Below are 21,586 nucleotides of genomic sequence, written 5' to 3'. Positions count from 1 at the left end.
ATGGAAGGTATCTTTCTGTCTCTCCCTCTTTGTAACTGCACCTTCCAAATACATAAAATAGATCTTTTTTAAAAAATGGAGGAAAAGAGAAGAATCCGCTGCTTAGATTTTACTAATGAGGCTAGTTTGTGGCAGGATCTGATTCTCTTTTGACAGTGCAGAGAATGAATAGGCAGTTTCTTTTTTTGTATCTACTATTGTTGGTTATCTAAAGGAAGTATCAAATGGTTTCTGCCCTCATGGAATAGCTGTACAGTTATCACTTGGCATCCTCGGGAGATTGGTCCCAAGACCCAGCAGCTAAGAAAATTCCAGAGGTGCTTTATTCCCTTGCATAGAGTCATGAAGTATTTACATATTACCTATGCACACCCTCCTGTATACTTTAAATCGGCTCTACATTGCTAACAACACCAAATATAATACAGTGCTATGGAAATAACTTGCGTTGTTTAGGGAATAGAGGGAAAAGAAAAAAAAAAGCCTATTGAGGGTTGATAATATATCGCTTAGCTGCAAAGAAAGAAAATGCAGAGATGGTGAAAAAGTAAAAAAGAAATAGCCTGCATCACTCCTGCGATGTTTTCCGAGTGGAGAAAACACTGACGGGAATACTATCGCTGCTCATCCTTTCTCCCTAAGCTGCCCTGTGCTTGTGGTGCTCCCAGAGTAATATATATCTATATATTTCTACGTTTCTTGTACTGTGGGCCAAACATGGATACCAACCACTTCCCTTGGTCCCATTAACATAACTATATTAGGCTGGGTCTAGCCAAATGCTTTAAATCAAGTTCACATGAAGGATCCCAGGTCTTAGAGACCCAGTACCATCCCACATTCTGTCTTGAAGGCATTTCCAGCATCAAAGGAAAGTAAGATATCGTAGACACAGTCCTGGCCAGCTTCCCTCCTGCTCACTGCAGGGCTTCTTATTCAGGAATCCTCTGACGTATCACTATTTAGGGGCAGTCTCTGAATCTCATTGCCATCTTCTGAGCCAAGGCCAAAGATTTCAGTTCTGGTAGGAACTGGAACAACCTTCCCGGAGGACAGTTTGACAGCACTGATCAAAAAATCTTTAAAATATGCATTGCTGTTCTGGTTGTTACTAAGTTGTGACACAACTATTCCATTTATAGAAATATCCTAAGGACATAAAAATAGAATGTGGATGAAGATTTAACCTACAGCATTCATCAGAATAGTGTTTATGTCATTACTGTATAATGAAGATTGTACATAACACACACATGGAAACCTGGGAGTTAATTAAGTAATTTTTGGTCTATGTCTATGCTAAAACACTATGCAGCCAATACTAATATTTTGTAATTGTATTTGTTGAAATGGAAAATGCTTCATGATATACTGTGATATTAAAAAGCAGGCTATGATGTAAGGATTAGAGTGCATCAATTTTTTGTTTAAAAATCACACACATGCACACTCACACGTTGTTCCACCCAAGTAACTTATGATATTCCCTGGGGAAAGCCCATGTTTGCCAAATCTCCATCCTGACTCATAGATTACAGTTTGACCATCCATGAAATCGCAATATTAACCACTTCATTTCTGAAGTCTAAAAATATCAGACTTTGGCAGAATGCTCCAGTGTGGCACCGACACTTCCTTAGCGGTCTCCTTTGGGACGCTGCCTCAAGGTGAGCTTACACCTTCCACTCTCTCTGATGTTGCTGGTTCATGCTCCTAGTCTCCTGGGGATAGAACTTGTAGAAAAAGAACTGACCAGTTCAATGATACCATCTAAAACAGGAGTTCTTGTCCCAGCATCCATGATTCAACGTCTATAACGCTGGATGGGGGAAAAACCCACACCTTTGTATTCACTAACTTGTCATTGGAATTTTTTTGCTTCAACTAATTAAAAATTAAAATTAAAAATAAAAAAAGAAATGTGCTTGTTTCAGTTGCACAGGTAGCAAATCACAGTAGCATTAAAAGTATTGTTTTGAGTCTGTATCAACAATAAAAATCACAGATGTTTATATCACCTAATAGCTGTTGTAGGCTTTTTGCAATATCCTTTTTATTCATTACAACTTCGAAATTATCATAGTATTGAACCTGACTATAATTTTGTTTGATGCTTTTATAAAGGAGCAAATACATAGCATATCACAATTTTACAAGAATTATATTTTGATATAATTTAGTTTGATTTGTAATCATATATATTTTATTTTACACATTTAATATTATTCTGAGAGGGACATCATGGGCTTTTCAATCACCAATAGGATCCTGGCACTTCAGTTGTGAGGGCACTTCAAAAACTTCATGGAAAATGGAATTTAAAAATAAGCTTATTCAGATGCAAAAATTCTTTGACATCTGTGCATATGAAGTGTATTAGTCAATGTTTCATTACTAATACCTAATACCTAAGATAATCTCCTTACAAACAAAAAGAATTGCTTTGACTCATGGTTTTGGGGGTTCACAGTCTAAGATTGGATAGACGGCTATGTGAAGCAAAAGGATGAAAGTTGTGGAGAGTGTATGAAGAAACCATCACTTGACAAGCCAGGAATCAGCCAGAGTGACTAAGCCCAACTTGGCTTTTATAAACAGCCTCTTCTGATGGTATGCCCCATTGATTTACGCTTACCTACAAACATCATATTTGGATTAAACTTCTACCTCTTTAGCATCACCAGCACAACCTGGGATTTTTAATCTATAAATGCCTGCATGAATTCAGGAGTCACATCCCATTCAAGCCATAGCATTCTGCCCCTGGCTCCCCAACACGCATGTTCTTCTCAGCTGAAACATACAACCACTCCATCCCCAATAGTTCCAAACTCAGTCCAGCATTAATTCCAAGACCCAAAGTTACATTTGAGACTCAAGGCAAACTCCCTTAGCAGTGAGCCTCTAGGTCATGTACTTCCAAGACAAAATGGTGGAACACATTTCCACTCCAGAAGTGGGGGATAATCATCCCAAAGCAAGAACAAAACCAGAAGGGCAGACATTGAATCGTAAAGTTCCATGTCCACTATTCTGGATGTGATAGCTACCCCAGGGCTTGAGCTCCTGTGCTTTGCTGGTCATAGCCTATTATTTTTTTAATAGAATAGACTGGGATTTTTTGTTTTTTAGATTTATTTATTTTGCTTGAAAGTCAGAGTTACACAGAGAGAGGAGAGGCAGAGAGAGAGGTCTTCCATCTGCTGGTTCACTCCCCAATTGGCCACAATGGCTGGAACTGAGCTTCTTCCAGGTCTCCCACGCAAGCGCAGGGGCCCAAGGGCTTGGGCCATCTTCTGCTGCTTTCCCAGGCCATAGCAGAGAGCTGGATAGGAAGTGGAGCAGCCGGGTCTCGAACCAGCACCCATATGGGATGCCGGCACTACAGGCGGTGGCTTTACCCGCTACGCCACAGCACCGGCCCCAATAGCCCATGTTTAAGTGCTCACAGGTTGTAGTCTTGTCTCTGCAGTTCCACCAGGCCTTGCCCTGGCGGGGATTCTCTGCAACAGGTCTGTGTCCTAGCGCAGGCTCTCTGCAGTGATTCTGTTCCTGAGACAAGCCTTTGCCTGGCTCCCAGGTTGTCTGGGACATCCTCTGAAGTTGAGCTTATGCCCACAGTCCCACTGGTCTGTGCCCACACAGCTGCCCTCTGAGGCTGCCCACAGATGTCTGTGGCTTCCCAAGGAGGGTGTTTCCCATTACTGGTCATTTTACCTCCAGGGGTCTGCACTTGGTCTTCTCCTGCATCTTCACTGCGCATCACCCCAAGAGGAGCTCCGTTAGGACCTCCAGCCCTGCAGCCGAACTCTGGTCTCCCAGGCTTGCTTTAGAAATCTCAGTAGAAGCCACCGTGACCCCATCTCTTGCATTTTGAGCATCTACAAAACCAGCATTATGTGGATGGCAGCATGAGCCAACCTGTGCCTGCCTGAACAACAGTTACAGCCTCAGGTCGCTTCTCAGCTGACAGCAAGGAAACAAATCCCAAGGTAGTCTCAGGCAAGCTCTATGAAAATGCCCTGGGGCGTCACAAAACAATTAAATACTTCCAGGTCTCTAGCCTGGGATGGGAAGGGCAGCCTTGATGGTAGTTGGGGGTCCCAAGGTTTTGCCTATTAGTGACTTTCTTTTACCTGAACTAATCTCTTTATTAAGTGGTTCCTTCACCTCACCTGCAGTGCTGAACACACTGTTTCTTTCTTTGTACCTTCTCTGGAATTTTCCAAATCTTCCTGCTCTGCTACGTTTTGCTCCTGATTTTCACTGTAAGACTGTGTAAAAGTTGTCAATAATACCCACGTCACACCTAAACACTTTGCTATTTTGGAACATTCTCAGCCAACTTAACCAGTCTACCACCTTTAAGCTTGGCTTTCCAAACTCACATGGACACGAAAAGGCCAGGTTCTCTGCCTCGATGTAACAAGGATGGCCTCTAGTCCAGTTCCTAATGGAGTCTTCTTTTCCATCTGCGACCTTGTCAGCGGGCCTTTACCATCCGCATTTCTCCCAGCATTCTGGTATTTTTAGCCTTCATCAGAATTGCCCCTAGCCTTCTGCTTATAACATTCTGGATTTTTTTTTCTAGTCTGTTACTCTAAACTGTCCCAAATTTCTCCAGCGAACCAATCCCAAAGATTGCTCCATACTTTTAAGTACGGTTAGTAGTAATGATCCTACTACTCAGGATAAATTTTCTGTATTGGTCATTTTTTCATTACTATAAATAAAAACCTAATGCAATCTACTTACAAAGAAAAGAGGTTTATTTTCATTCATGGTTCTGGAGGGTCACAGTTCAAGATCAGGCAGCCCTTGGTGTGGTCATCTAGTGAGGCCACAGAATAGCCAATGGCAGAATGTGTGGGGAGAAATGATTACACAGCAAGCCAGGAGACAGAATGTTAGGCCCAACTAGGCTTTTCTAGCCAAATGCTTCTAAGGGCATGTCCCCAAAGACCTGAGTACCTCCCACAAGGCCTACCTCCTAAACATCCCAATAGGATTAAGTTTCCACCTTCTCAGTACCACCGACATGAGACCCTGGGGTTTAAACTTTAAACATCTGCCTGCATTCAGGAGCCACATGCCATTCAAGCCATAGCACAGAGGTCTACAAGAGGTTCATAGAAGATGAACATTATGAAAGAACTATGCATAGATTTTAAAAAGTTTTGCACCAAAAATATGGTTATCTTTTAATGCCACTTACGTGTGAATGTTTTGAAGTACTCTTGTATTTGGTGGAGTTTTTCCAATTCCACAGAAGCCTAATCCTATTGACAGTCCCAAATGAAATGACCAAGCAAGACACTGACAGCTGATTGTGAAGCTGGAGTCTCCAGGAACAGTGTAGGTGCGTTTCAGTGCAGGTGTAGTTTCAGCTACAGGACTTTTCGAAATAGAGCACCAAAGTGTCAACAAAGAGAGAGACAGTACCGAAATACAACAGCTTACTGGGGCAATTCTTTTGTTTTAATGGGAGACGTTACATCACAGTTAAAGACCATGAAAAAGTCCTACTTACAGGGGAAGGTTCTTTTTTTTTGTTAAGATCTATTTTTATTTATTTGAAAGAGTTACAGAGAGAGGTAGAGACAGAGAGAAGTCTTCCATCCATTGGTTCATTCCCCAGATGGCTGCAATGGCCAGAGCTGAGCTGATCTAAAGCCAGGAGCCAGGAGCTTCTTCCAGATCTCCCATTCGGATGCAGGGGCCCAAGGACTTGGGCCATCTTCAACTGCTATCCCAGGCCATAGCAGAGAGCTGGATCAGAAGAGCAGCCGGGACTAGAACCGGTGCCCATATGGGATGCTGGCGCCTCAGGCCAGGGCTTTTACCCACTGCGCCACAGCACCAGCCCCCAGAGGAAGGTTCTAAGTACAAGAGATGGAAAGATGAATAGTTACTGAGCATAAAGTCCTAAAGCAGTCACAGAAAATGGGGATGAAGCTCCGAGAGAGGTATTAGGCTGAACATCAGCAACCCAGCTCTCCTATTTTAGCAGAAGAAAAGATGAGCAGATACCAGTAGGGTCATGTTTAGTGTTGGAATGATGAGGAATTCTCATCTGATGACATCTATTAACTCTGAGAAGTAAAAGGCAAGATCATCTACCAACAGGAAGCAGGAGAGATTAAGAAAACAATAAAAACAGATTACCCCGCAGTTGACAGAGTTTTCAGGCTATTCTTCCAACAATGAAGACATTATCTTTGCATTGCAGTTGAGAAAACCAGGGTGTAGAAGTTTATTTTTTTAAGATTTATTTATTTACTTGAAAGGCATAGTTACAGGGAGGGGGGAGAGAAAGAGAGAGAGAGAGAGAGAGAGAGAGTCTTCCATCTGCTGGTTCTCTTCCCAAATGTCTGAAACGGTCAGAGCTAGATCAGGCCAAAGCCAGGAGTCCAAGCACTTAGGCCATCTTCTGCTGCTGTCCCCAGCAGATTAACGGGCTGCTGAACTGGAAGTGAAGAGTGGGATGCAAACTGGTGCTGACTGGGATGTCAGCATTGCAGGTGGTGGCTTAACCCGCTGTGCCATAGGTTAACTTTTTTGTCCCAAGATGACCCAGCCGAAAAGAGAAGTAGCTAGAGCTCAAGTTCAATTCCTCAGATAGCAAATCCGTCCTGGATGGTGTAGGAAAGAGCTTTATGTTCTTTTTCATTTTTTAAAATAATTAGAGTCCGTTCAGCACATTTTAATTATAGTACATTCATTCTTGACTTTCTTTAATTAAGGTGGGCCTATAAGCTGAAAAGAGTGAAATCATACATCTGCTTGAATTCCTGAATTCTGAAATGGAAAGCAGTTATCTTCCCTCGGAGTGATTGTCACAACAGGTCTTCGGTGCTGTCATAAAGTCTTGGTGACAGGAGTGTCCCAGTTGCTGCTTATCCACATCTGTGAATGATGTCAGAGTCTGCATCTCAGGCCATCAGGAGGCTACTTGGGAAGCCCCATGCTCACTCAACTCTCAGACACCTTAGTAGTCCCCAGGAGGCCCTATTTGCTTAAGGCATCAGAAGATGCTGGAGAATCCCAGTAGAAAGAGTTTTGGGGTCTCAGTGGAATTCACAGGGTTTTAGAACAAGGAGTGATGGAAGTCTGTATTGACTGATTGATTGGTTGATTTGAGAATGGGAAAGAAAGAAACCCATTCACTAGCTCACTCTACAAGTGCCTGTAGGAGCTGGATGTTGGCTGGGGCTGGACTCAGGAATGCAACCAAGGTCTCTCACATGGGTGCCAGGAACCCAGTTCCATGCACCCTCCTCATTGCTTCCCAGGGTCTGCTTTGGCAGGAAGCTGGAGTCAGGAGCTGGAGCTGGGAATTGAACCCAAGGACTCTGATGTGGGACATGGGCATCCTAACCACTAGGCTAAATGCTGCCCTGTATTTTTTTTATGAAGGAGTAATTCCAGCGCTCAGTACTCAGTGAACAGGAGGCCCAAGAGTGATGTTGAGGAGCAGTAGGCTGCTGGCAATGAACCTCAGTCATACACAAGGACAGACACAGAGCTAATTCATAGATGAGTGGGGTGTTGGTAGCGTGTGAGTTCTATTTCCACAGAGTAGGAAGTGGCCACAAAATCTGTCCTGATGGTCTATGAAGTCTTTTTTTTTTCCAAAGATGTATTTATTTGAAAGTTGGAGTTACAGAGAGAGGTAGTGACAGAGAGAGAGAGAGAGAGAGAGAGAGAGGTGTCTTCCATCCGCTGGTTCAGTCCCCAAATGGGCTGCAACAGCCAAAGCTGAGCCGATCTAAAGCCAGGAGCCAGGAGCTTCGTCTGGGTCTCCTATGTGGGTGCAGGGGCCCAAACACTTTGGCCATCCTCTGCTGCTTTCCCAGGCACACTAGCAAGGAGCTAGATCAGAAGGGGAACAGCTGGGACTCAAACTGGTGCGCATAAGGGATGTTGGTGCTGCAGGCAGGGGTTTTAACCCAATGTACCACAGCACCGGCCCCAGTCTATGCAGTTCTTGCCCCATCTCCCTCTCCACTGCCTCAGCTGGATTCCCAGAGTAATCAACAGATAAGAGTCCTGGCCGTTGTGCTGGGGCAGGGCACTTCCCCCAAAGCAAGTGTGCTGAGGAAGAAAAGAGTTCCTTCTGAGGTAGCTAGTCAGTCATACTGGCCCCTCTGTTCCACAGGAGAAGTCTGGTTTCAGTACTGGGACTGGGGACAGAAAGGTCTCATTGGACCTCTCACCGAGGGAGAGAAAACTCTTCAGACCAGCACAGGTCATTGCTTGTTTGAGGTTTAAATTATTTATTTATATAAGGCAGAGAGACAGACAAATAGAGATCTCCCCTCTTCTGGTTCCGGCCAGGAGCCCCATCTGAGTCTCCCACAGGGGTGGCAGGGATCCAAGTACTTGAGCCATCACTTCCTGCCCTTCAGGGTGCACATTTGCAGCAAGCTGCAGTCAGAAGCAGGGCCAGGACTCAAACCCAAGCACTCCAGTATGAGATGTGGGCACCCAAAAGTGTGTGTTAACCACCGTGGCAAACACCTGCTGCTTCTTTGACTTTTGAATGAAGTTTGAAACCTTTGCAAAACTTTGGAGATCAAAGGTGCTCTCATTCCAATGTGTAGTTGTCAGACCAGGAAGCTCATTACCATGGGCCATGCGGCGAGCTGTCTCCCTGGTGCAGTCCCCAGCGACACACCTCCGTGAGCCAAAGCCCCTCATGGCTGGGTCAGCATCACTGACTCCACCTTCCGCGGGATCCTGGGGGACCCTTCAGCAGAGGGGAGCGCCCAAACAAATGTTTTCCTGGGGACACGCGGAGGGTCAATGCTTCAGTTATTGACAGAATGGATCTGCCCTGGCTTTTCCCTGGGAAGCAGGTCTATGGGAAAGGCTGGAAGAGAACTAATTCAGATTTAGGAGCTTTACCCAAGTATTCTGATGAGAAAGCCAGCCCAGGGCTTCTGGACTATGGGGCTCCTGCATCTCGACAGAAGTTCTAGAAGCATGTCAGTGCTCTCCCACTACTTCCTGCTCAAGTCCCAAAGCACACGCAGGACCTCAGGGTGCCATCATTGTGACCAGTTCATAGGCAGGATGCCAGCACCAAGGAGGCAGAGCCTAGATTTGGGGCAATCATGAGTCAAAGGTCAGGTAAGCAATAAAACCAGAGTTCATAAGTCACAGAGAGAGGAACCAGCTGGAAACTTCAGAGGCTAAACAAATACTCAGCACTCACACCTCCCAGAACATTGACAGAGAAAGGCAAGGATCAAACATGTAACATGGAGCAACCGTTTATTCCAGCTTTGGTGTCCTGCCTGTCAGTTCAATGCCTCCTCCCTCAGGGAGAGCTAATGAGAACCTTGAACCATCAGTGACAGCTGACTGGCTGGCATTTACAAACTCAGGAGGAGAGGAACAGCTATTGTTGCATCATACCTGGGCCTCCCCACCTCCCTTTCACCTTCATCTTTATGCACAGCTCTTCTGGGAGGGATATCCTGCCTTGTGCCTGGAGCTTCGTTACCATCTGTCAGACTTCTCTGTGGCTAAGGTGACAGCTAACAGCCCACCTCTCTGATTCCCAAGCATACTTGCACTCCAGCTTCCCCAGCCCCATGCCTTTCTTAGTTTTGGGGATAACTCGCAGCCTCAGCTTGGATTCTTCTTGCAAATCCTTGCTCCGTTGAAGATCCGGTTTCATTCCAAAGTCTAAATGTCTAACACTCTTTCTTCTTTCCTGCAACTGGTCCTGGGCCTCAGCTGTGTGCTTAATGGGTAGATGTGGCTCCAGTCTGCTGTCTCCTTGAAGTGAGCCCACGAAAGTCATTTTCCTCACAGCTAAAGTGGATGAGCAGGGCATTAACTACAAATTGTTGCGTGTTAGAACTGGATGAAGCCCCTGGCTACACTTTCACACACAGGAAAATACGTCTCTCGGATCTTCACAGTCACACAGCTAGTAAATGGCTGAACTGTGACCAAAATTCAGGCCCTCTAATTCTTAGCCTAGCATTTATTTTCCTTATCTAATGATGCATCCCTGATCCTATGTTACATTATTGTTCTATGATTTTCTTATTATATCATTAAATGTAATTGAAATAAGCTTAGTTTTCATCCTCTGTTTACTCACAGAGACTGATTCACTCCTTGCAGACAAAATGTGTTAAAAAGAACAACGTGTTAAGAGTAGATCTCATGGTAAGTGTTATTACCACAATAAAATTAAAAGAAAAAATGTCATTGTTCTTTCTAACTTAGGGACTGCATAGCTAACTGTTGGCTTGTTCTGGGTGTTTAAGAGTAGGTGTGTAATCACAGTATTTGGGTCATTGTTTGTTTAGGGTTTTGTCACAGTGAGAAGTTGCTAGGGACAGAGCATTTACTCTCTTGGGTGGGAGTCCACCTTCGGGCTGTTCATTCACTGACTCAATCATTCTTGGACCCACCCAGATGTGAAAGTCCACAGGAGGCCAGAAACTTTGAACTTCAGGTGATGGGTGTGTGTGTTTCTTTCTTGAACTAAAAGGAAGATTACATAAGTAATAGGCATTCATCTTATTTTATTTTATTTAAGTATCTTTTAGTTCCATTTTCCATAATCTTATTTATTTATTTTAAAGATTTTTATTTATTTATTTTGAAAGTCAGAGTTGTAGAGAAAGAGGGAAAGACACACACACACACACACACAGAGAGAGAGAGAGAGAGAGAAAGAGAGACAGAGAGAGGTCTTCCACTGGCTGGTTCACTCCCCAAATGGCAGCAATGGCTGGAGCTGGGCCAGTCTGAAGCCAGGATCTAAGAGCTTCATCTGGGCCTCCCTTGTGGATGAAGGTGCCCAAATACTTGGGCCATCTGCGGCTGCTTTTCCCAGGTGCATTAGCAGGGAACCGAATCAGAAGTGGAGCAGCCAGGACTCTAACCGGAGCCCATATAGGATGCTGACATTGCAGGCAGTGGCTTTACTCACTATGACACAATGCTAGCCCCACAGGCACTCATTTTAGAAAAAGATTAAAAATGCAGGGAAGCAAAAAGGGGACATTAGAAGTTCTCATGCTCTTTGTTACGACATTGATGTTGCGATGCATTTCCTTTCAAACACCCTCACATACATATATGAAATACATGGCTGGTGGTAGTTGAGCTGGATTTTGCTTCTGAAGGTGGAGAGCTGGGGGGGGATGGGATGTCAGGTGCAAGCAATTTCCTCATCCTAAGGTGGGAGCTGGAATTTGCCAATTGATCTCTGTCCCTGTATCTCTCTAGTTCCCTTTACAGCCATACTTACTGAAAGAGCTACCAAAATAAAAAAGATAAAATAAAAAATAAAAGGCCGGCGCCATGGCTCACTAGGCTAATCCTCCGCCTTGCGGTGCCGGCACACCGGGTTCTAGTCCCGGTCAGGGCGCCTGATTCTGTCCCAGTTGCCCCTCTTCCAGTCCAGCTCTCTGCTGTGGCCCGGGAGTGCAGTGGAGGGCCACAGTCCTTGGGCCCTGCACCCCATGGGAGACCAGGAGAAGCACCAGGCTCCTGGCTTTGGATCAGCGCGGTGCGCTGGCCACAGCGGCCATTGGAGGGTGAACCAATGGCAAAAAGGAAGACCTTTCTCTCTCTCTCTCTCTCTCATTGTACACTCTGCCTGTCAAAAATAAAAAAATAAAATAAAATAAAAAAATAAAAAATAAAGAACTACCTACACTATCTTCCCCATTTCCTTACCTCTGTGCACTCTCAACCCGCCCAAGCAGGCATCTCCATGCTACTGACACAGCTCACACAGGCTCTCGCACATTCTCCTCGGCAACAGATTTTGTTCATCTTTAATCTTACTGGGCACATCAGGAGCATTTCAGTCCCTGGACTACTCCCCGCATTCCCAAACACTCTCCTGGATTCCCTCCTGCCTTTCTGGTTGGTGGATTAGTTCATTCATTCGTCCATTTGTTCCATCTTACAAATATCTACAGAGTGCCCACCATATGTTACCCAGCACGACTCTAGATGCTCGGCCACAACCCATGCTATCGTGAAGCTTATAGTCTAGTGAGAAGTGGTGGGGAGGGCACAGCAATATACGAATTAAGAGTCAAAAATTTTTGGGTGTCCAAACCCAGAGCTGAATGACATAGAATAGTCACCTCTTATCCATGGTTTTGCTTTTTGTGATTTCAGTTATCTGTGGCCCACTATGCTCCAAAAATAGGTGAGTACAGTATAATAAAATATTTAGAGAGAGAATATTCACCTCTCTTATTACTGTATTTTTTAAAGGTTTATTTATTGTTTTGAATGGCAGAGTTACAGAGAGGCAGAGGGAGAGAGAGAAAGAGAGAGCGAGAAAGTGTTCCATTTGCTGGTTCACTCCTCAAGTGGCTGCAAGAGCTGGAGCTGGGCTGATCTGAAGCCAGGAGCCAGGAGATTCTTCTGGGCCTCCCACATGCGTGCCGGGACCCAAGCACTTGGGCCATCTTCTACTGCTTTCCCAGGCCACAGCAGAGAGTGGAGCAGCCAGGATTCGAATGGGTGCCCATATTGGGTGCTGGCATTGTAGGTGGCAGCTTTACCCACTATGCCACAGTGCCAGCCTCCACTGTATATTACTGTAATTACTTTATTATTAATAAGTTGTTGTCAATCTTTTATTGTGTCTAACTTACAAGTTAAACTTTACCATAGGTATGTATGTATGTACAGGAAAAAACATACATACATAAGATTAAGTACTGGCCGGCGCCGCGGCTCACTAGGCTAATCCTCCGCCTAGCGGTGCCGGCACACCGGGTTCTAGTCCCGGTTGGGGTGCCGGATTCTGTCCCAGTTGCCCCTCTTCCAGGCCAGCCCTCTGCTGTGGCCAGGGAGTGCAGTGGAGGATGGCCCAGGTGCTTGGGCCCTGCACCCCATGGGAGACCAGGAAAAGCACCTGGTTCCTGGCTCCTGCCATCGGATCAGCGCGGTGCGCCGGCCGCAGCGGCCATTGGAGGGTGAACCAACGGCAAAGGAAGACCTTTCTCTCTGTCTCTCTCTCTCACTGTCCACTCTGCCTGTCAAAAAAAAAAAAAAAAAAAAAAAGATTAAGTACTATTGGCAGTTTCAGGCATCCACTGGGGTCTTGGAACAATTCCCCACAGATATGGAGGGATACTCCAGTGAACATGCCATTAAGAGAAAGGAGAGGAGAGAAAAAGGGTTTGGTCCAGACCATTTTAAATAGGGTGGCCGTGGAGGGCCTCAGGAGGCATGTGAGGAAGCAAAGGAAAGAGGCAATGGTGGCCCCTACAGATGTCTGTGGGAGAGCATTCCAAGCTGAGGGAATAGCAAGTTCAGGGCTCTGAGGTGGGAATGTGCCCCGCCATTGGAGGAGCAGCAGGAAGGCTGATGTGGCTGGAACAGAAAGAGCAGCAGGAGGTGGCTCCACAGAATATGCGGGACTGACTTGGGAAGACGCCGAGTGGAGACCAGGCAAGGTCTTTTCAATTTGTTCAACTTTCTCAGCGCAACAGGAAGCAAGGTCATCAGCTGGGCATGGAGATGGGGAAGGAAACACTGATAAGAGGAGAGAGTCTACAAGTCCTCAGAGAGAGAGAGAGAGAGAGAGAGAGAGAGCAAGCATGCGAATGAGCAGACAAGGGAAGTTGTCCCACTTATCAGGAAGCAGACTTGCCAGAGGGCACCATAAGTCCATCTTCACGAATTTTCCAGTGAGACTGGTCAGAGAGCTGTGTGTTTGTCCTCAGCTCCACTGAGCTTCATGGTGCAGGTGTGCAGTTGATGGAATAGGATTTAACCAGACCTCAGATCGGCCAAGTGAGCACCACAAAGTGAGAGAGAGGCACCGGGATTTGAGCACAGTTGTAAAGGGGTGACTAAGATTGTCCAAGGAATTTAAAGCATGCTACAGGGAGTATCGTGCAGGGAAGTGGAGACAAAAGCTGACATGGATTATAGGTCCTGGTGGGCCCCAGAGAGTTAGGGAAAAAGAAGAAAATGAGCTGGAAAAAAATGGGAGCTGGTCAGAGACAGGGTGGCTTTTAGTTGTGATTGTGAAGAGATGCTACAAGGCCTGTCGAGAGTCACACAGTGCGATGCACCCTGACCACCTGCAGTGGGACTAGTCCAACTGGATATTCTGTAAAGTACACAGCAAATTTCTAGGACTTAGTGCCAAAAAAGGCTACATCTTTCATGAATAATTTTAAAATATTGGCTACAGGTTAAAATGATAATATTTTCTTTTTTTTTGCTTGTGATTGTTATTTTATTTTTTAAACTTTTATTTAATAAATATAAATTTCAAAAGTACAACATTTGGATTATAGCGATTTTTCCCCCCATAACCACCTTCCCACCCTCAAACCATCCCATCTCCCACTCCCTCTCCCATCCCTTTCTTCATTAAGATTCATTTTTAATTATCTTTATATACAGAAGATCAACTTAGTATATACTAAGTAAAGATTAAAATGATAATATTTTCAATATATTGGCTTAACCTATTAAATTTAATGTCACCTTTTTACTTTTTAAATACATATGTGCATGGCTCATATTCATAGGGTCTTCAAAAAGTTCACAGAAAATGTGCATTATCTTTTAATTCCATTTTTCTTGAATTTTTGGAATCCTTCTCATATTTCTATTAGCTAGGGCTGGTTTAAGATAGCATCAGCGGGATAGTGGTTGAGGTGGGTAAAGTCATGAAGGGAAGGACATTCAAGGCAGGTGAAAGCAAGGCTCATCTATGTGGATACCAAAATGAGTGGGAATTAACGGCACAGTCGTTCTGGAGTGCAGTGACAGTGAACTAGAACAGCATTATTCCAGCCGTGAGGATGTTTGAGACTGGGCAGTAGCATATAGCTTGATGACCTGATGTTGGGGAGTTTTAGGGAGGGGGAAGTACTGTCGGGACATGGCGGTTTGGATTCAAAGGGATATCTGTTCCACATTCAGAGCTAGTGGTAGGAAGGAAGGGAGGAAAATCCATTTACTGTTACTTGGGAGAGTTTCAGAGGAGCTACGTCCTTGGAGGACATCCAAGTTTGTGTAAGACAAAGTGAGAGGGGCCGGTGCTGTGGCGCAGTGGGTTAACACCCTGGCCTAAAGCACCGGTACCCCATATGGGAACTGGTTCTAGTCCCGGCTGCTCCTCTTCCGATCCAGCTCTCTGCTGTGGCCTGGGAAAGCAGAAGAAGATGGCCCTAGTGCTTGAGCCCCTGCACCCATATGGAAAGACCCGGAGGAAGCTCCTGGCTCCTGGCTTCGGATCGGCTCGCTCAACTCCGGGCATTGCGGCCATCTGGGGAGTGAGCCAGTGGATGGAAGACCTCTCTCTCTGTCTCTACCTCTCTCTGTAACTCTGTCTTTCAAATAAATAAAATACATCTTAAAAGAAAAAAGACAAGGTGAGAATCAGTGGGACAAGGAACATTGGCTGAGAATGGGCTGTGGGCTCCAGAGGACTGGTTTTACTGGTGTGGAAAGTGGGTGAGCTGGGGATCGTTAGCTTCTTTTGGTCCTGATGGAGAAGACTCGAGGCCTGGCAGTCTGAGAAAGGGAGCCTTTTACTAACAGTATACACCTCCCTGCTTTGGTTTGAGTGCCCCCCAAGGCTCTGTGTGTTCACCTTTAACTGGTGTTTTGAGACGTCTTAGAGGGTAGAAACTTAAGTCAACTCTGATGGTTAGAGGGGAGGCCTTTGGGTAGTGAGTAGGATTAGATAAGGACATTGGGGTAGAGTCCTCATGGTTGAATGTGGGTGGCTTTATAAGAAGGATCAGACGCCCCCCCCCCCCCACACACAGACTGCTTGGGACCTGGGACCACCTTGGGACCCTGCCAGCAGTGAGGCCATGACTAGATGCAGTCCCTAACTTTGCACCTCCAGAACCATGAGCCAGAATAAATCTCCTTTCTTTACAAAGTAGTCTGCCTCAGGCATTTCTTTATAATAACAAAAAGCTGACTAATACATTCCCTCCTCTACTCATCCATCAAATGCTGAGGTCCATCAGAGCCTGTCATTCTCAACACTCTGGACTTCTCATGCAATAATTGATAGATGATTTTTAAAAGCCAATAACAGCTTTAAATCACTATTTGGAGGCAGGGGACTGATCAGTGCAGACCTTCAGTATAACGCTCTCTTCTCAGCCCTGGACACATATCCCACTGCCCACTGTGCACGGGGCATATCTTATTCTCAGCATATGCACGCTGAAATCACAGTCTTACTCTCAGGCCCGTCCCTCTGAGTGGGGAGCACCACACCCCATAAAGGTCACACCAGAAGCTGGGCCTGTGGTGCCTCCTTCTCCCTTCCTCCCCATATTCAGCTCATTGCCGGATCCTCAGATGGAACATTTCAAATCCCGAAAAGCTCTCTAATCCATCTGCCCACTTTTGTCCCCCTGCACAAACCTTCCCTTTATACCACCCGCCCTACCCTACCGAAGTCTGTTTAATTGGTCTATCTACATCTGAACTGGCCCTTCCTGTTATTGTCCACACTGCCCAGCTCTTTTCAAGCTGTTCTCTTAAAGTGAAAACTCTGCGGTGGCTCCCATTATTCTCGGGATAAAGTCGGAACTCTTTCCCATGCTGTGTAGTCTCCACACGCCCCGGCCTGGCCTTTCTCACCCTGTGCTTGCACCTCACTCTCAGACACCCCCACCACTCCTGCCTTCCCTCGGTCCTTGCCTGGACACTGCCCACAGCAGTCACAGGCATGCCTTCCCCTCCCACCTGGCCTGGTTGCTCCTGCTTCTCTTTCAGATCTCGGCTTGGAAAGTCCTTCCTTGTGCCCGCCAGCCGGGTTACATCCTCCAGTGACATAGACGTACTCTGTCAGGTGCATCATACAGTACCCCCCCCCACCCTCGCTGGGGACCTGGGAAGGAGCTGCAGTTTACATTGGTTGCTACTTGGTGGCTGTATCTCTCCCCTAGTCAGTCCTTCAAGGGTGTGGACACTTGTGGAGGGCTGGGATCACGTCTTTAATATTGGATTCCCAGTGCCTAGTAGGTGTGCAGTGAATGAACGATTTGATATTTCATAAAGGCCCATAAATGTTACCTAATACAGTGCCTGCCTTGATCTGCTGTGAGAATTGAGTGGTTCTGGAATGCGATGTCAGCCAGCACTTGTATATAAACCGTGGCCCTATGCCAGGCACAGCGTTGAACCCTACTCTGCTCCTGCTATGCAGCCTGGAGCCGTGGCCTGGCATCCTCACACTCAGGTACAAAGGCCTGCGCACTGGCTTGCTCTGTGCTCCTGGAGCCCCCTTTCCCTTCCTGAGACAATGCTCACACCTCGGGGTGGCCAGGTAAACAACAACAAACCGAGTGGCAGGAAGGGCAGCCTAAGGAGTGAGCGCTGAGGGTTTCCTCAGGAACACCACTTCCTGGGTCAGATCCTATCCCCTCGTGGGTGTCTCCCCATTCAGCCCAGATTGTAGAGAGCGCGGAGGCAGGGGGCAACAGGGGAGACATTAAGTGTGCTGCATCCGAGGCAAGACAGGTGGCGAATCTGTATTCAAGCCCGCTCCCCTAAACATTCACTCCCACTAGTGACAGTGTCCGCGGTTTCTGTGGCAAACCCTCCGATTGCAGCCAGGCTCTCTGATTTTGGCTTCCTCTGGGCACAGGGCTAGGGAAGCAGCAGATGCTCCTCTAGCGGTGGCCATGGTGCCAGCAACCTGCCTGTGCTGCTGTTGGAGCCCTGAGTCTCTTCCTGTCTGCCCTCCTCAGCTCCCTTGGTTGCTGACTCTTCGCCATCTGACCATCTGCCTCGCTCTGCCTCCCGCAACCAACACATTTCCGGCTTGCTGACGCTCGCTGTGCCTTTGGGTGCCCATCTGGCCCAGCCCTGGGATGGATGGACCTCTGCTCCTTAGATGCCCTGTGCCCATTTAGCACCCCTCGTTCTCGAATCCTCAACACTGCTTTAGACCTGGTGGGATAACAATGAAGGTGACTGTTAGAAGGTCACCCAAACAGTGTAATTAGTGTAACCACATCAAGGAGGCACTATTGTGGGGGGTATTAGAAAGTTTCTTTCTAATGTTAACACTTGTTTTATTCTACTAAAAAGTATCCGCTTAAATGTTCTCCCCATAGGTGGAGAGTTCCTGCAAGAAAGCTGGGTTTATTTATCATCATTTTCAGGGTGCTAAGAATACAGAAGTTATTTGGTAAAAACTGCACTGGGGGAATGGGAGGGAAAGTGCATCAAGGATGATGCTCTGGTTTCAGCTTCCTGGGCGAACCCTGGAAGAAAGAGGAACAGGGAGGCACGAGTGGTCGTTGGTTCTGCTTTTTCTTGGTGGGGTGGCCCCTGGGCAGAGCAGGAAGCTACTCCTACTTGGCCTTAGCCACAAAGACCGCTGGGTCTGGCTTAGTGCTTCAGCCTCACCGCATCGCCGTTCCCACCCAGCATCATCCTTGTGTCTGCACTCCTATCTGGCAGGGACTCTTCTGTGCCAACAGGCAAACGCCAACGGGACTAGGAGGGCAGTGAATTCAGGAGCAAGCAGGAAACTGCAGGCCCGTGCACACAGTTCTCAGGGCAAGGAAAGCACTCGGAGCTAAAGAAAAAGACCTGATGGTTCTCTTGGTTCTCCTCTTTCTTGTTTTAGATGGATGATAAGGTTAAGGCATGTTCACAGGGGAAATACAGCAGTCCAAAAGCCCTTTGTGTCCCCATGTTCCTCCCTAGTGCTAACTTCTGTTAACAGTTCTTGAGGGGCAGGTGTTTGGCCTGGTGGTTAAGATGTGGCTTGGGGGGCCTGCACTGTGGCCTAGCAAGGTAAGCTGCTGGCTGCAACGCCTGCAACTGGAGCACTAGGAAAGCAGTAGAAGTTGGCCCAAGATGCCACCCCCATGGGAGACTGAGAGAGAGCCCCTGGCTCCAAGCTTTGGCCTGGCCCAGGCCCAGCCATTACAGCCACTTGGGGGGTGAACCAGTGGATGGAAGATCTCTCTCTCACTCTCTCTCTCTCTGCTTCTCTGTCACTGTGCTTTTCAAATAAAATAAATATTAAATAAAAATAATGTGGCTTGGGGCACTGGCATACTTGCTTCCAAACCTGAGTGCTGTGCTTGTTTGAGCTGACTTTGCTCTTGATTCCAGCTTCCTGCCAGTGTGCACCTGGAAGGCAGGGGCAGTGTTCAGTAGCTGGATTCCAGCCATCCCCGTGGGAGATCTGGATTGAGTTCCCACCTCCCTGCTTTGGCAGCCATGGCAGGGGCTGTAGGAGGTAACTGGGGGGCAGTGGACCAGAGGATGGGAACTCTGTCTCTGCCTCTCAAATAGAAATTTTAAAATATTCTTGAGAAACCTAGAAATTTACTTTTATACAAACACATGTGTGTAGTCCTGTGCTTCACACAGCACTTTGGTCAATGACAGATGGCATATACACAGTACATACCATATAGCCTAGCTATATGTCCCTAAGGATCAGTTCTCCGAACACATCTCCACATTAAACAACGCATAACTGTGTAGCATACAACTCACAGACACAGAATGTATGTATTAATATGCATGCAGATGGATAGGTAGAATTTGATAGTGCCATGGGATGAAGAGACAAAAAAGAAAATGGAGATCCAAGGATGTACAGTGGGGAGCTGGGTTGGAAGCAGACTTTAGGCTCTTGAAGGTCCAGGCTGTTGTACCTAAAGAAAAGAAGTAATGCAATGTTGGCCGGCGCCGCGGCTCACTAGGTTAATCCTCCGCCTTGCGGCGCCGGCACAACGGGTTCTAGTCCCGGTCAGGGCGCTGGATTCTGTCCCGGTTGCCCCTCTTCCAGGCCAGCTCTCTGCTGTGGCCAGGGAGTGCAGTGGAGGATGGCCCAAGTGCTTGGGCCCTGCACCACATGGGAGACCAGGAAAAGCACCTGGCTCCTGCCATCAGATCAGCGCGGTGCGCCGGCCGTGGCGGCCATTGGAGGGTGAACCAACGGCAAAGGAAGACCTTTCTCTCTGTCTCTCTCTCTCACTGTCCACTCTGCCTGTCATAAAAAAAAAAAAAAAAAAAAAAAAGAAGTAATGCAATGTAAGGATGTGTGGAGGGGGCAGGAATATCTTAAAATAACAAAATACTGGTGTTACAAAAATTCTTGCAATGTAGGAGGTGAAAAATCCAACATCTAGGTGGCTTCGGTTTCCCTAACTGAAATACAGGATAACGTCCTATAGTCCTTGTAGGTTTGTAAGAGTAAATGCAGGTTAACATACCTAAAGTGCTTAGCCTTGTGCCTAAAACAAGCTACTAAGCTCTACATCAGGCTGCGCTAGTCTCACTGTGGTTGTTCTTGTTCGGGCAGTGCTGATTTTGCTGTTGTTGGAGGCTCAGCCCCGTGCCTGGCACGTATGGAGCCGCTGCCCATCTGCAACCACATATGGAAAGAACCACCTGATAGCATTCTGCTTTCCATCTTGAAATTCATTTCTGATAACTCCCCTGTTGCTTCCTTTTTCTTGTTTAAGTGTTAGAAACTTCTTACTTAAATTGTGTGCCCTTGAAAAAGCTTTCTGGTACCTGGTAGACAGATATAAACCCCTGGAGCTAGGCAGAGTTGCTTTAGGCAGCAAAGGCCAGCCTTCATTTTCTTACTTTCTCTCTCTGACCACACATCCCAAGCTGCCGAACACACTTTCGGCAGCGACAGCTACTATTTTCTGCACTTTACACCTGCTACCTGAGGATATCAATTAGAATTGCTTGTCTAACAAAAGCACCTAAGAATCTCACTGCTGCTCCTGTTGCTGTCTGTGTTTTAATAGCATTGACTCGGCAGCTGCATCTGAGATATCTTAGGCCAGTGATTCTAGCCTCTGGGATACTCTGGGCCCCATTTCTCCTTTTATTTGGAATGACCAGTGTAGCACTCTTAGCTTTAATATTCTGTGTCTCCAATGCTCTTGGTTGTCAGTAAAACTAAACCTGCCTACGCACTCTTCCCTTCTGGATGTATAAACAGGCTCAGCTGTCTAACAATTACACATACTCTATTTGCACAAGCACATTCCTTCAGGAGACACTGCGAGGGTAGAGGACTTTTACTCCTGCGAAGCTATCTGGAAACTACCTTAACTTTTTGTCTCCAGCCGGGCGTATTTTCAAGAACTGGTGATAAGACTTGGGCTCTGTAAAACCCAAGACTCAATCAGGAAATCCAACCTCAAATTTCTAATAGCCCTTCACAGGGACTGGCGGAGGACAGGCTTGTGCTGTCGGAGAGCTGTGTGCCTGTGCAGTTCCTAACGTACATGGCCACACATGCTTCTGCCTGTGAGACACTGGTGACGAGACGGTAAGATGCCAGAGCAAAGAAAAACCAAGACAGCAATGAACACGTAGTCTTAAGTACGATCACAGACTTAGTAAGGCAGCAGGAAGAAGACAGTGTTGCGCATTCCCAGAAGAGGACACATGAGGGGAACTCCTCAGTTTAACTGTGACAGAATTTCCATCCTTGGCAGAACTGAGATGTGGATGCTAATAATACTGAGGGGCCGGCGCTACGGCGTAGTGGGTTAAGCCTCCGTCTGTGATGCCAGCATCCCACATGGGTGCTGGTTCAAGTGTC

Source organism: Oryctolagus cuniculus, chromosome 3, assembly GCF_051225735.1.
Source record: "Oryctolagus cuniculus isolate XC-2025 breed Fujian yellow rabbit chromosome 3, ASM5122573v1, whole genome shotgun sequence".
Lineage (NCBI taxonomy): Eukaryota > Metazoa > Chordata > Mammalia > Lagomorpha > Leporidae > Oryctolagus > Oryctolagus cuniculus.
This window is presented reverse-complemented; position numbering follows the sequence as displayed.